Below are 12,954 nucleotides of genomic sequence, written 5' to 3'. Positions count from 1 at the left end.
AACCCAAAGCAGCTAGAATAACTACAGAGACCAACTGAATTACCTAAATACTCATCATAAAAACATTTATAAAAATACACAGTGTACAGCAAATGAAAGACAAACATCTTGTGAATCCAGCCAATATTTCAGATTTTTTAAGTGTTTTACAGCAAAACACAATATAGCATATATTAGCTTACTACAATAGCCAACCACACAACAGCATTGATTCATGCACGTTAGCGATAGCGAATAAACCAGCAAAAGATATTAATTTTTTCACTAACCTTCTCAAACTTCATCAGATGACAGTCCTATAACATCATATTACACAATACATATATGGTTTGTTCGAAAATGTGCATATTTAGCGGTACAATTCGTGGTTGAACAATGTGAATACTAGCCAAACTGCCCAAAATAATCCGGATATATTTCTGACACTCACATCATCTAATCAAATAACTAATCATATACTTTACTAAAAAATACAGGTTGGACAGCAAATGAAAGATACACTAGTTCTTAATGCAACCGCTGTGTTAGATTTTTAAAATTAACCTTATTACGACATACAGCTTACGTTACAGCGAAACAGCGCCCGAAATCTGGGCGGAATATAGTCTAAACATTTTTCAACAGAAATACGAAATAATATCATAAATGGTTCCTACTATTTGATGAGCTTCAATCAGAATCTTGTACAAGTTGTCCTTTGTCCAGAATAATCGTTGTTTGGTTGTAGAATGCCCTCTTCATCTGTAGAATTAGCAGCCAAAGCTAGCCATGTGGCGCAGCAGTGTCCAACGCACCATAACGCAAGACAAAGAAATTCCAGAAAATCGCAATCAACTGATATAAACTGCTATAAGTCGGTTTAATATAACTAGTTTATGATGTTTTTAACACATATATCGAATAAAATCAGAGCCGGATATATCTAACGCCTATAACGACAGCTTTTCAGAACGCAATCCTGAGGTCTGTCTCGCGCCAAGACGAACGGTGAAAAGACCAGACCTTCCGTTCCAAGACGTCTTGTTCGGCCTCAGATCTAGCTAGACACCCCATTGCAATTCTCACTGCCTACTGACATCTAGTGGAAGGCGTATGCAGTGCATGTAGACCCATAGATTCCATGGGAATTAATAAACTGACCCTGGAACAGAGCCCTCGATTTCAGATTTCTCACTTCCTGACAGGAAGTTTGCTGCAAAATGAGTTCTGTTTTACTCACAGATATAATTCAAACGGTTTTAGAAACTAGAGAGTGTTTTCTATCCAATAGTAATAATAATATGCATATTGTACGTGCAAGAATTGAGTACGAGGCAGTTTAATTTGGGAACGATTTTTTACAAAGTGAAAACAGCGCCACCATATTGACAAAAGGTTAATGGGGAAAACCGGTTGAAAATTTCTGTCGGCTGAATGAGCGACACCGGTTGAGCATTCCTACAGCATTTCCCTCCAGAAGCCATGAGAAAGTTGTCCGGCTGCGGGGACTGTGCGAGGGGATTTATACTACTATATGTACTTACTGGTGGCACAGACGCTGTTTCATCCTTTCCTACACTGAAATTACCCTTGCCTAACAATTGCATCTGGGCTTGCAGCACAGCTATCCTCGCCGTAAGGCGATCGTTCTCCTGTATATTATGAGTACAGCGACTGCAATTAGAAGGCATCATGTTAATGTTACTACTTAGCTTCGGCTGTTGAAGGTGCTGACGAACCGTGTCCAGATAAAGCGTCCAGAGGGAAAAAGTTGAATGAAAAAAAAAGCAAAACTAAAAATATAAACGGTAATTAAAAAGTAAAAACCGTAAAGTTGTCAGGTAGCAAAGTAAGGTTGGCAACAAAAAAAAACAATAGTGACATACCACTACCACGATCAATATTGAACCTTTGCCCACTCTCAGGCCTCTCTCACCCACTATTACAATTGGGAAGAGCCTGTCAATGGCTAGCTACATTGTTAAAACTCAGAAATAAAGTGTTTTAATAGGACATTGGGCAACCACGAGCCGCCAGAACAGCTTCAATGTGCCTTGGCATAGATTTTACGAGTGTCTGGAATTCTGGATCTTCCATAAGTGTTCAATTGGGTTGAGATCTGGTGACAGACAGACAGACAGACAGACAGACAGACAGACAGACAGACAGACAGACAGACAGACAGACAGACAGACAGACAGACTTTAAAAACCTGAACTTGTCCAATAAGAAACACAAATCTCCATTTTTCGTTGTAAAATGTTTTGCTACGGTGTGCATTAATGAATACGACCCTGCGGACTTGTGTAAACACATCTGCTGAGCTGGATTCATTTGTAAGGAGACACATTGTGGGAGATTTTTTATAAAAATAGTTGGTTTTGTCATTTTTGGCCACTATTCTTGTAGCTAGGTATTACTGCACTGTTGGAGATATAAACATAAGTATTTCGCTGCACCTGCGAACATCTAGCAATCCTTGGTCGGTGTGGATGGGACGTCGTATAATGGAAACGTCTAGCAATCCAAACATTGTGTGTTTGAATCTCATTACGGACAACTTTCGCATTTTAACTAATTCGAAACGTTAGCCAGCTAGCTAACGTTAGTGCCACAACAAATTGGAATTCGTAACATATCATAAGTTTTGCAAATTTGTAACATATTGTACATTTGCAAATTTGTAACATATCATACGAAATGGATGATGGACATCCATCCACAAATTAATACATATCATACGAAACGTTACATAAAATTGTTTGTCTCAGATTTACGTACAGAATAATACGAAATGCCCTGAGACCAGTTTGGTGCTAGAGGGGATAGATGGAGACAACCAAATAGAGTAACCCAGAGGTCATATTACACCCATCTATTTGTGAAATTTAAATTCATCTACTGAAGGTAAACTGCTAACAAAAATACCTATTGGATACATTATATCTCAATATAAGAATATGTTGATATCAATGAGGTGACTTTGCTGAAGGATTTTATTTGATAATGGGGAGGGGGTCTGCTCTTTTAATTATATTTAGTTAGCAGTTTTATAGTGTCAGAAGGATGATGAAAGGTGACGTAATAGGTGTTCGTGGAACACCCAATGAGACACCCTGCGCCTTACAATCAGTTTCTGCATCAGTGATTGATCAGTGAGAACAGTTGAGGCCCTTGCAGCTCCTAAGGAGAGAGAAACTGCAATATTAACACTTCTATACTTCCTCTGCCACCTCTGATCTTAATCTGTACTACCGTAATCATTTAGAGTTCTTAATGCAATGAGTACTTAAAGTGACATTAAAAGTTTGTCAGATGTTTTCAGACCTCTAATGTCATGGGACGTGGTTTCATCTTGACATTACTTTAATTTTGAGGCGTGAAAAGATGGAGCAAACTTCCATTTATAAGTGAAATGTCCCTTTAAGGGAACCAAATAAACAAGATTTTTTTTTAACCTATATTATTCAGCAAATAAATGCCCATTTACCCTGAATGCTATCAATCCCCTTTCCATTCATCAAGAATGCTGTTGTCTGTTTTTAGTGAGAATGGATGTGGGGGCTAACAGAAGTGCTCTTCTTTATACAGATGATGGGCAAGTTGAGTTCCAAAATGTAAATGAGAACATCCAAAACAACAAAGGATAGTGCCTCCTGTTCAGTTTTGTCAGGCTTTCCGATTTTGATAGTATACCTCTCGCTACCACCCATAAACCATGTTGATGTCCAAATACCAGAGATAATATTTATCATCCTACAGATGCCGTTTTTGATGAAAAATCTATGTTTTTTGCCAAAATACCAGCAACAGTGTGTGAAAACCTTGTGAAGACTTACAGAAAACGTTTGACCTCTGTCATTGCCAACAAAGGGTATATAACAAAGTATTGAGATAAACTTTTGTTATTGACCAAATACTTATTTTCCACCATAATTTGCAAATAAATTCATAAAAAATCCTACAATGTGATTTTCTGGATTTTCTTTCCTCATTTTGTCTGTCATAGTTGAAGTGTACCTATGATGAAAATTACAGGCCTCTCTCATCTTTTTACGTGGGAGAACTTGCACAATTGGTGGCTGACTAAATACTTTTTTGCCCCACTGTACGTAGAGTTCTACATGTTTAATCAAATGAAACTCACAAAAACAACAAAGAAGAATAAATGATACGTGACGCTCAAGCAGTGCTCACAGGCAACTACACAGAAACAAGATCCCACAAAAACCAGTGGGGAAATGGCTGCCTAAATATTATCCTCAATCAGAGACCACGATAAACAGCTGCCTCTGATTGGGAACCATACCAGGCCAACATAGAAATAATTAACCTAGATAGGAACACCCCCCCTAGTCAAACCCCGACCTAACCAAAAGAGAGAATAACAAGGCTCTCTATGGTCAGGGCGTGACAGTACCCCCCCCCCCAAAAAAGGTGCGGACTCCGGCCGCAAACCCTGAAACCAACTGGGGGGTGACTAGTGTCGGTGGCGGCTCCGGTGCGGGTCTTTGCCCCCGCCCAGACCACGGGTCCGGCCATGGAGCCGGGTAGAAGGCCGCGCCCGGACTGGGCATCGGCGCAGAGGAGGGCCCCGGCCATGGAGCTGGGTTGTACGCCGCACCCGGACTGGGCACCGGCGCAGAGGAAGGCTCCTGCCATGGAGCGGGACTGGACGGCGTTCCTGGACTGGACATCGGCGAAGAGGAAGGCTCCTCCCATGGAGTGGGACTGGACGCCTTGCTCGGACTGGGCATSGGCGCAGAGGAAGGCTCCTGCCCTGGAGCTGGAGGTTCCGGACCGTGGACCGTCGCGGGAGGTTCCGGACCGTGGACCATCGCAGGAGGTTCCGGACTGTGGACCGTCGCTGGAGGTTTCGGACCGTGAAATGTGGCCGGAAGCTCTGGACTGTGGACCGTCGCCTGAAGCTCTGGACTGGGGACCGTCGCCTGAAGCTCTGGACTGGGGACCGTCGCCTGAAGCTCTGGACTGGGGACCGTCGCCTGAAGCTCTGGACTGGGGAGGCGCACTGGTGGCCTGACGCGTGGGGCCGGCACAGGTGGCACCGGACTGGTGACACGCACCTCAGGGCGAGTGCGGGGAGCAGGCACAGGACGTACTGGACTGGGGACACACACTTCAGGGAGAGTGCGAGGAGGAGGCACAGGACGTACTGGGCTGTGGAGGTGCACAGGAGACCAACTGCGTAGAGCTGGCACAGATGGTGCCGGAACGATGACACACTCCGCACGGTGAGTGCGGGGAGCTAGCACAGGACGTGGAGTGGAGGCGCACTGGAGACCTGGTGCGTAGTACCGGAACGGTGACACACACTTCAGGGCGAGTGCGTGGAGGAGACACAGGACGTACCGGACTGGGGAGGCGCACTGGAGGCCAGATGCGTGAAACTGGTGCAGATAACACCGGACTGGTGTCACGATCCTCAGCACGCCCGCTCTGCAGCACTCTCATCGCCACCACCTCTCTCCGGAATCTTTCGTCGAGTTCCTCCTTCGACTCCCTGACGGTCTCTGGCTCATTCCTCGGCTCCGCCGACCACGCCGTGTGCCCTCCCCCCCAAAAAATTTGGGGCTGTCTTTTGGGCTTACTCTGTGGCCGCGAACCCCGGCATCGTCGCTGTCCTCCCTTCTCTCCCTGCGTCTGCTTCCACGGAAGGCTTTCGTCTCCAGCCATAATTTCCTCCTAAGTCCAGGATGTCTTCTCCTCCTTTATCTCCTCCCAAGCCCAGGATACCTTCTCTTCCCGGGCACGCTGCTTGGTCCTGTTGTAGTGGGATCTTCTGTCACGATCGTCTAATGAAATAACGGACCAAGGCGCAGCATACGTAGAGTTCCACATGTTTAATCAAATGAAACTCACAAAAACAACAAAGAAGAATAAACGATAAGTGACGCTCAAGCAGTGCTCACAGGCAACTACACAGAAACAAGATCCCACAAAAACCAGTGGGGAAATCAAATCAAATCAAATCAAATTTTATTAGTCACATACACATGGTTAGCAGATGTTAATGCGAGTGTAGCGAAATGCTTGTGCTTCTAGTTCCGACAATGCAGTAATAACCAACAGTAATCTAACCTAACAATTCCACACTACTACCTTACACACACACACAAGTGTAAAGGGATAAAGAATATGTACATAAAGATGGCTGCCTAAATATGATCCCCAATCAGAGACAACGATAAACAGCTGCCTCTGATTGGGAACCATACCAGGCCAACAGAAATAATTAGCCTAGATAGGAACACCCCCCCCAGTCACACCCCGACCTAACCAAAATAGAGAATAACAAGGCTCTCTATGGTCAGGGCGTGACATATATATATTTTGTTGAACACTTTTTTGGTTACTACATGACATCCATATGTGTTATTTCATAGTTTTGATGTCTTCACTATTATTCTACAATATAGAAATTAATAAAAATAAAGAAAAACCTTGAATGAGTAGGTGTGTCCAAACTTTTGACTGCTACTGTATAATATTTAGTATATGTAAAGACAACATTAAATGAAGAATAGTCTGACTGGTGACAATATTAGCCTATCACTTGTGAATGATGTATTATCACTTGTGAATTATGCCCAGCTTGTGCATTAAGGCAAGAAACAGAGCACACCTTTTTTTGTGACTTTTTATCAAATCATAGTCGTATACCTCATGTATCATAGCCCATAGGCCTATATGTTTTGATAAGGTTTGTATCACAACTAAAGTGGCCCAATAACATCTTAAAATTAAGACATTAATCTGCTTTATAACCGATGTAGAGCCTAACTGACATACATAGACTGCGTGTGAGTTTCACGTTTAGGGAAGATAATTTTCACCATTAAAATGGACCTTTATAATACAGTTGAAGTCGGACGTTTACATACACCTTAGCCAACTACATTTAAACTCAGTTTTTCACAATTCCTGACATTTAATCCAAGTAAAAATTCCCTGTTTTAGGTCAGTTAGGATCCCCACTTTATTTGAAGAATGTGAAATGTCAGAATAATTGTAGAGAGAATGATTTATTTAAGCTTTTATTTCTTTCATCACATTCCCAGTGGGTAAGAAGTTTACATACACTCAAATTGCCTTTAAATTCTTTAACTTGGGTCAAAAGCTTCGGGTAGCCTTCCACAAGCTTCCCACAATAAGTTGGGTGAATTTTGGCCCATTCCTCCTGACAGAGCTGGTGTAACTGAGTCAGGTTTGTAGGCCTCCTTGCTCGCACACGCTTTTTCAGTTCTTCCCACAAATTTTCTATGGGATTGAGGTCAGGGCTTTGTGATGGCCACTTCAATACCTTTACTTTGTTGTCCTTAAGCCATTTTGCCAAAACTTTGGAAGTATGCTTGGGGTCATTTTCCATTTGGAAGACCCATTTGCAACCAAGCTTTAACTTCCTGATGTTTTGAGATATTGCTTCAACATATCCACATAATTTTCCTCCCTCATGATGCCATCTATTTTGTGAAGTGCACCAGTCCCTCCTGCAGCAAAGCACCCCCACAACATGATGCTGCCACCCCGTGCTTCACGGGGGATGGTGTTCTTTAGCTTGCAAGCATCCCCTTTTTCCTCCAAACATAACGATGGTCATTATGGCCAAACAGGTTTATTTTTGTTTCATCAGACCAGAGGACATTTCTCCAAAAAGTACGATCTTTGTCCCCATGTGCAGTTGCAAACCGTAGTCGGTCTTTTTTATGCCGGATTTGGAGCAGTGGCTTCTTCCTTGCTGAGCAGCCTTTCAGGTTATGTCGATATAGGACTCATTTTACTGTGGATAAGGATACTTTTGTACCTGTTTCCTCCAGCATCTTCACAAGGTCCTTTTCTGTTGTTCTGGGATTGATTTGCACTTTTCTCACCAAAGTACGTTCATCTCAAAGAGACAGAACGTGTCTCCTTCCTGAGTGGTATGACTGCTGCGTGGTCCCATGGTGTTTATTACTTGCGTACTATTGTTTGTACAGATGAACGTGGTACCTTCAGGTGCTTGGAAATTGCTCCCAAGGATGAACCAGACTTGTGGAGGTCTACAATTTTTTTCTGAGGTGTTGGCTGATTTATTTTGATTTTCTCATGATGTCAAGCAAAGAGGCACTGAGTTTGAAGGTAGCCTTTGACCAATGGACGGGTGATACCAGCACATGCAGATGAGCTACCTTCCCCCTATTATTTACTCTAGATGATTATGTTTCGAATTGAGGCTTGTGATCTCTCTTCATCAGACCAGCTTCTGATGAAGCCTACTCGAAAGCGATACAATTTTCTGAAAGAAGAATTGTCATATGCGGTGTTGGTTTATAAGGCAGATGCGTAGAACTTAGTCGTATGTCAGATAAACTTTGAACCCACTGGCAATCAATGTGATAACAGCGCCTCGATTGAACTCAATACCAGGTATAAGTTAAATAATCCTTAAGGTAACTGATAACAGTTCGTTTGTAAAATACGTTGTGTGGCATGCACAAAGTAAGATGACTAACCGACGTTGCCATAAGACTATAGTTTGTTAACAAGAAATTTGTGGAGTGGTTGAAAAACGAGTTTTAATGACTCCAACCTAAGTGTATGTAAACTTCCGACTTCCACTGTAAATCAGTACATGCATAATCGCATTTGCCATCACTTTTGAGAACAGTGTTTTCCCGCTAATTGATTGAATATTGGAACATCCACATATAGGACAAGTTGACCAATATAATAGGTCAACTTTTGTATGATGGGGTATAGTAGATTGTCATACTGTAGGCTCGTGCTTTTGCTGTTAGTTAGGCTTACTCATCTTTTTGGCTGATGAAAAGTAGGCTAAATGTGGACAGTTCTAACATCAATATGCGCCTGGGAATTCGATAACAGGGATGCAAGTAGTTGCGTCCTGGATGTTCTACCTTCATTCACTTGTAGCCTACTTCTTAGCTGAAATGCCTGTGAGAAGGACCCCATCACGTGATGGGCATTGGCTACATCTGAGAGAGCTATGTGAGTGAGAGGTGCTTCGGAGAAAGGCAGCCGGGAGAAGGGAATTATAATTTGCCTATTATATTTAGCCCAAGGGCACAACAGGCACTTTGGCCGCAAAAGGCATGTTTTTTTTAGGGGGCATTACGGCTACACAAGGATACCGCCGGGAAATAGATGTAGCCGGGCTACTAACCTCCTGTCCTAGCAACCCATTATTACGCACACCTGGCAATAATCATGAGGCACATCTGAACTTCATCACTCCCTGATTACTTCCCCTTTATCTAGCACTCCATTGTATTAGGTAGTATTGTTTCCTGTTTTCATGTTTAGACGGTACTTCTGTTTTTGTATTCACTCCATGTTCGTTCCTGTGCAACCAGAGGGAAAAAATTCTAGATCACCTGTACTCCACACACAGAGATGCGTACAAAGCTCTCCCTCACCCTCCATTTGGTAAATCCAACCATAACTCTATCCAACTGATTCCTGCTTACAAGCAAAAATTAAAGCAGGAAGCACCAGTGACTCGATCAATAAAAAAGTGGTCAGATGAAGCAGATGCTAAACTACAGGACTGTTTTGCTATCACAGACTGGAACATGTTCCGGGATTCTTCCGATGGCATTGAGGAGTACACCACATCAGTCACTGGCTTTATCAATAAGTGCATCAAGGACGTCGTCCCCACAGTAACTGTACGTACATACCCCAACTAGAAGCCATGGATTACAGGCAACATTCACACTGAGCTAAAGGGTAGAGCTGCCGCTTTCACGGAGCGGGACTCTAATCCGGAAGCTTATAAGAAATCCCGCTATGCCCTCCGACGAACCATCACAGGCAAAGCATCAATACAGAACTAAGATCGAATCATACTACATCGGCTCCGACGCTCACAAAGGGAAGCACAGCCGCGAGCTGCCCAGTGACACGAGCCTACCAGATGAGCTAAATCACTTCTATGCTCGCTTCGAGGCAAGCAACACTGAGGCATGCATGAGAGCATCAGCTGTTCCGGACGACTGTGTGATCACGCTCTCCGTAGCCGACATGAGTAAGACCTTTAAACAGGTCAACATGCACAAGGCTGCAGGGCCAGACGGATTACCAGGACGTGTACTCCGGGCATGTGCTGACCAACTGGCAGGTGTCTTCACTGACATTTTCAACATGTCCCTGATTGAGTCTGTAATACCAACATGTTTCAAGCAGACAACCATAGTCCCTGTGCCCAAGAACACAAAGGCAATCTGCCTCAATGACTATAGACCCGAGTCATGAAGTGCTTTGAAAGGTTGGCAATGGCTCACATCAACACCATTATCCCAGAAACCCTAGACCCACTCCAATTTGCATACCGCCCAAACAGATCCACAGATGATACAATCTCTATTGCACTCCACACTGCCCTTTCCCACCTGGACAAAAGGAACACTTATGTGAGAATGCTATTCATTGACTACAGCTCAGCGTTCAACACCATAGTACCCTCAAAGCTCATCAATAAGCTAAGGATCCTGAGACTAAACACCTCCCTCTGCAACTGGATCCTGGACTTCCTGACGGGCCACCTCCAGGTGATGAGGGTAGGTAGCAACACATCTGCCACACTGATCCTCAACACTGGAGCTCCCCAGGGGTGCGTGCTCAGTCCCCTCCTGTACTCCCTGTTCACCCACGACTGCATGGCCAGGCACGACTCCAACACCATCATTAAGTTTGCAGACGACACAACAGTGGAAGGCCTGATCACCGACAACGACGAGCCAGCCTATAGGGAGGAGGTCAGAGACCTTGCCGGGTGGTGCCAGAATAACAACCTATCCCTCAACGTAATCAAGACTAAGGAGATGATTGTGGACTACAGGAAAAGGAAGACCGAGCACGTCCACATTCTCATTGACGGGGCTGTAGTGGAGCAGGTTGAGAGCTTCAAGTTCCTTGGTGTCCACATCAACAACAAACTAGAATGGTCCAGGCATGACAAAACCTATTCCCCCTCAGGAAACTAAAAATATTTGGCATGGGTCCTGAGATCCTCAAAACATTCTACAGCTGCAACATCGAGAGCATCCTGACTGGTTGCATCACTGCCTGGTACGGCAATTGCTCGGCCTCTGACCGCAAGGCACTACAGAGGGTAGTGCGTACGGCCCAATACATCACTGGGGCTAAGCTGCCTGCCATCCAGGACCTCTACACCAGGCGGTGTCAGAGGAAGGCCCTACAAATTGTCAAAGACCCCAGCCACCCCAGTCATAGACTGTTCTCTCTACTACCGCATGGCAAGCGGTACCGGAGTGCCAAGTCTAGGACAAAAAGGCCTCAACACCCACCAACACCCCGCCACCCACCACCCGCCAACCCCTCTTTTACGCTACTGCTACTCTCTGTTCATCATATATGCATAGTCACTTTAACCATATCTACATGTACATACTACCTCAATCAGCCTGACTAGCCGGTGTCTGTATGTAGCCTTGCTACTTTTTATAGCCTCGCTATTGTATATAGCCTGTCTTTTACTGTTGTTTTATTTCTTTACTTACCTATTGTTCACCTAATACCTTTTTTGCACTATTGGTTAGAGCATGTAAGTAAGCATTTCACTGTAAGGTCTACACCTGTGGTATTCAGTGACAAATAAACTTTGATTTGATTTGATTTTGGTTTGTTAAACTCACTGACTGCACCTGCTTCCTGACTCCTTGCATCTCCGTTACAGAATGAAAGACTGATGAAGTGTGTGCAGCTTGCGACTTTTTTCAGATCATCATTAGAGTCCCATCATGCAGGCTTAGTGTCACATGAGTTGACGCTGGAGAGATTAAGCAATTTAATAAATAACGGACATGGAACGAGACAGGAACAGCGTCAGCAAACTAATACAAAAACAATACAATGCAGCCGCGGGGAACAAAGCTGGGGAACTGACAAATATAGGGGAGGAAATAAACAGGTGATAAGTGAGTCCAGGTGAGTCCAATAACGCTGATGCACCTGACGAGGGAAGGCAGGTGTGCGTGATAGATGGCAGGAGTGCATGATGCATGGCAACCTGGCGCCCTCAAGCGCCAGGGGGAGGGAAGAGCGGGAGCAGACGTGACAATTAGTGTCACGCCCTGGCCTTAGTTATCTTTGTTTTGTTTATTATTTTAGTTAGGTCAGGGTGTGACATGGGGGATGTATGTGTTTTGCATTGTCTAGGGGTTTTGTATGTTTATGGGGCAGTGTCTAGTCTAGGTGTWTGTATGTCTATGGTTGCCTAGATTGGTTCTCAATTAGAGACAGCTGTCTATCGTTGTCTCTGATTGGGAACCATATTTAGGCAGCCATATTCATTGGGTAGTTTGTGGGTTATTGTCTATGTCTATGTCAGTTGCCTGTGTCTGCACTGTTTAGCGTCACATTCGTCAGTTTGTTGTTTTGTTTAGTTTGTCAAGTGTTCTTCGTTTCGTGTCATTAAACGTAGTATGTATTCACTTCACGCTGCGCCTTGGTCCTCCTCTCTTCCACCATACGACGATCGTGACACTTAGAATGTATTAAAAATCAAAACATTTATCCCAACATTTGTATCACAATTAAATTGCATTAATAACTCTAAATTAAGCAAATAGGACCAGTTTCTTTGTTAACCGATTAACACACAATAGCCGCAGGTGCGCACCTCCTTTAAAATCATTTTGAGAAAATATACTTCATACTATAAAATTATTGTAAAATAATGCCATGGAATTCTAAGCAATTATTTTCTGCTAAATGAACTAGTGAAGCCCACAGCCATATGGCATAGCCATATCAGGTCCTAACATAAGCATTACATGGGCTTGCTCCTACCTATCTTACCGATTTGGTCCTGCCGTACATACCTACACGTATGCTACGGTCACAAGACGCAGGCCTCCTTACTGTCCCTAGAATTTCTAAGCAAACAGCTGGAGGAAGGGCTTTCTCCTATAGAGCTCCATTTGTATGGAATGG

Source organism: Salvelinus sp. IW2-2015, linkage group LG23 (assembly GCF_002910315.2).
Source record: "Salvelinus sp. IW2-2015 linkage group LG23, ASM291031v2, whole genome shotgun sequence".
Taxonomy (NCBI): Eukaryota; Metazoa; Chordata; class Actinopteri; order Salmoniformes; family Salmonidae; genus Salvelinus; species Salvelinus sp. IW2-2015.
This window is presented reverse-complemented; position numbering follows the sequence as displayed.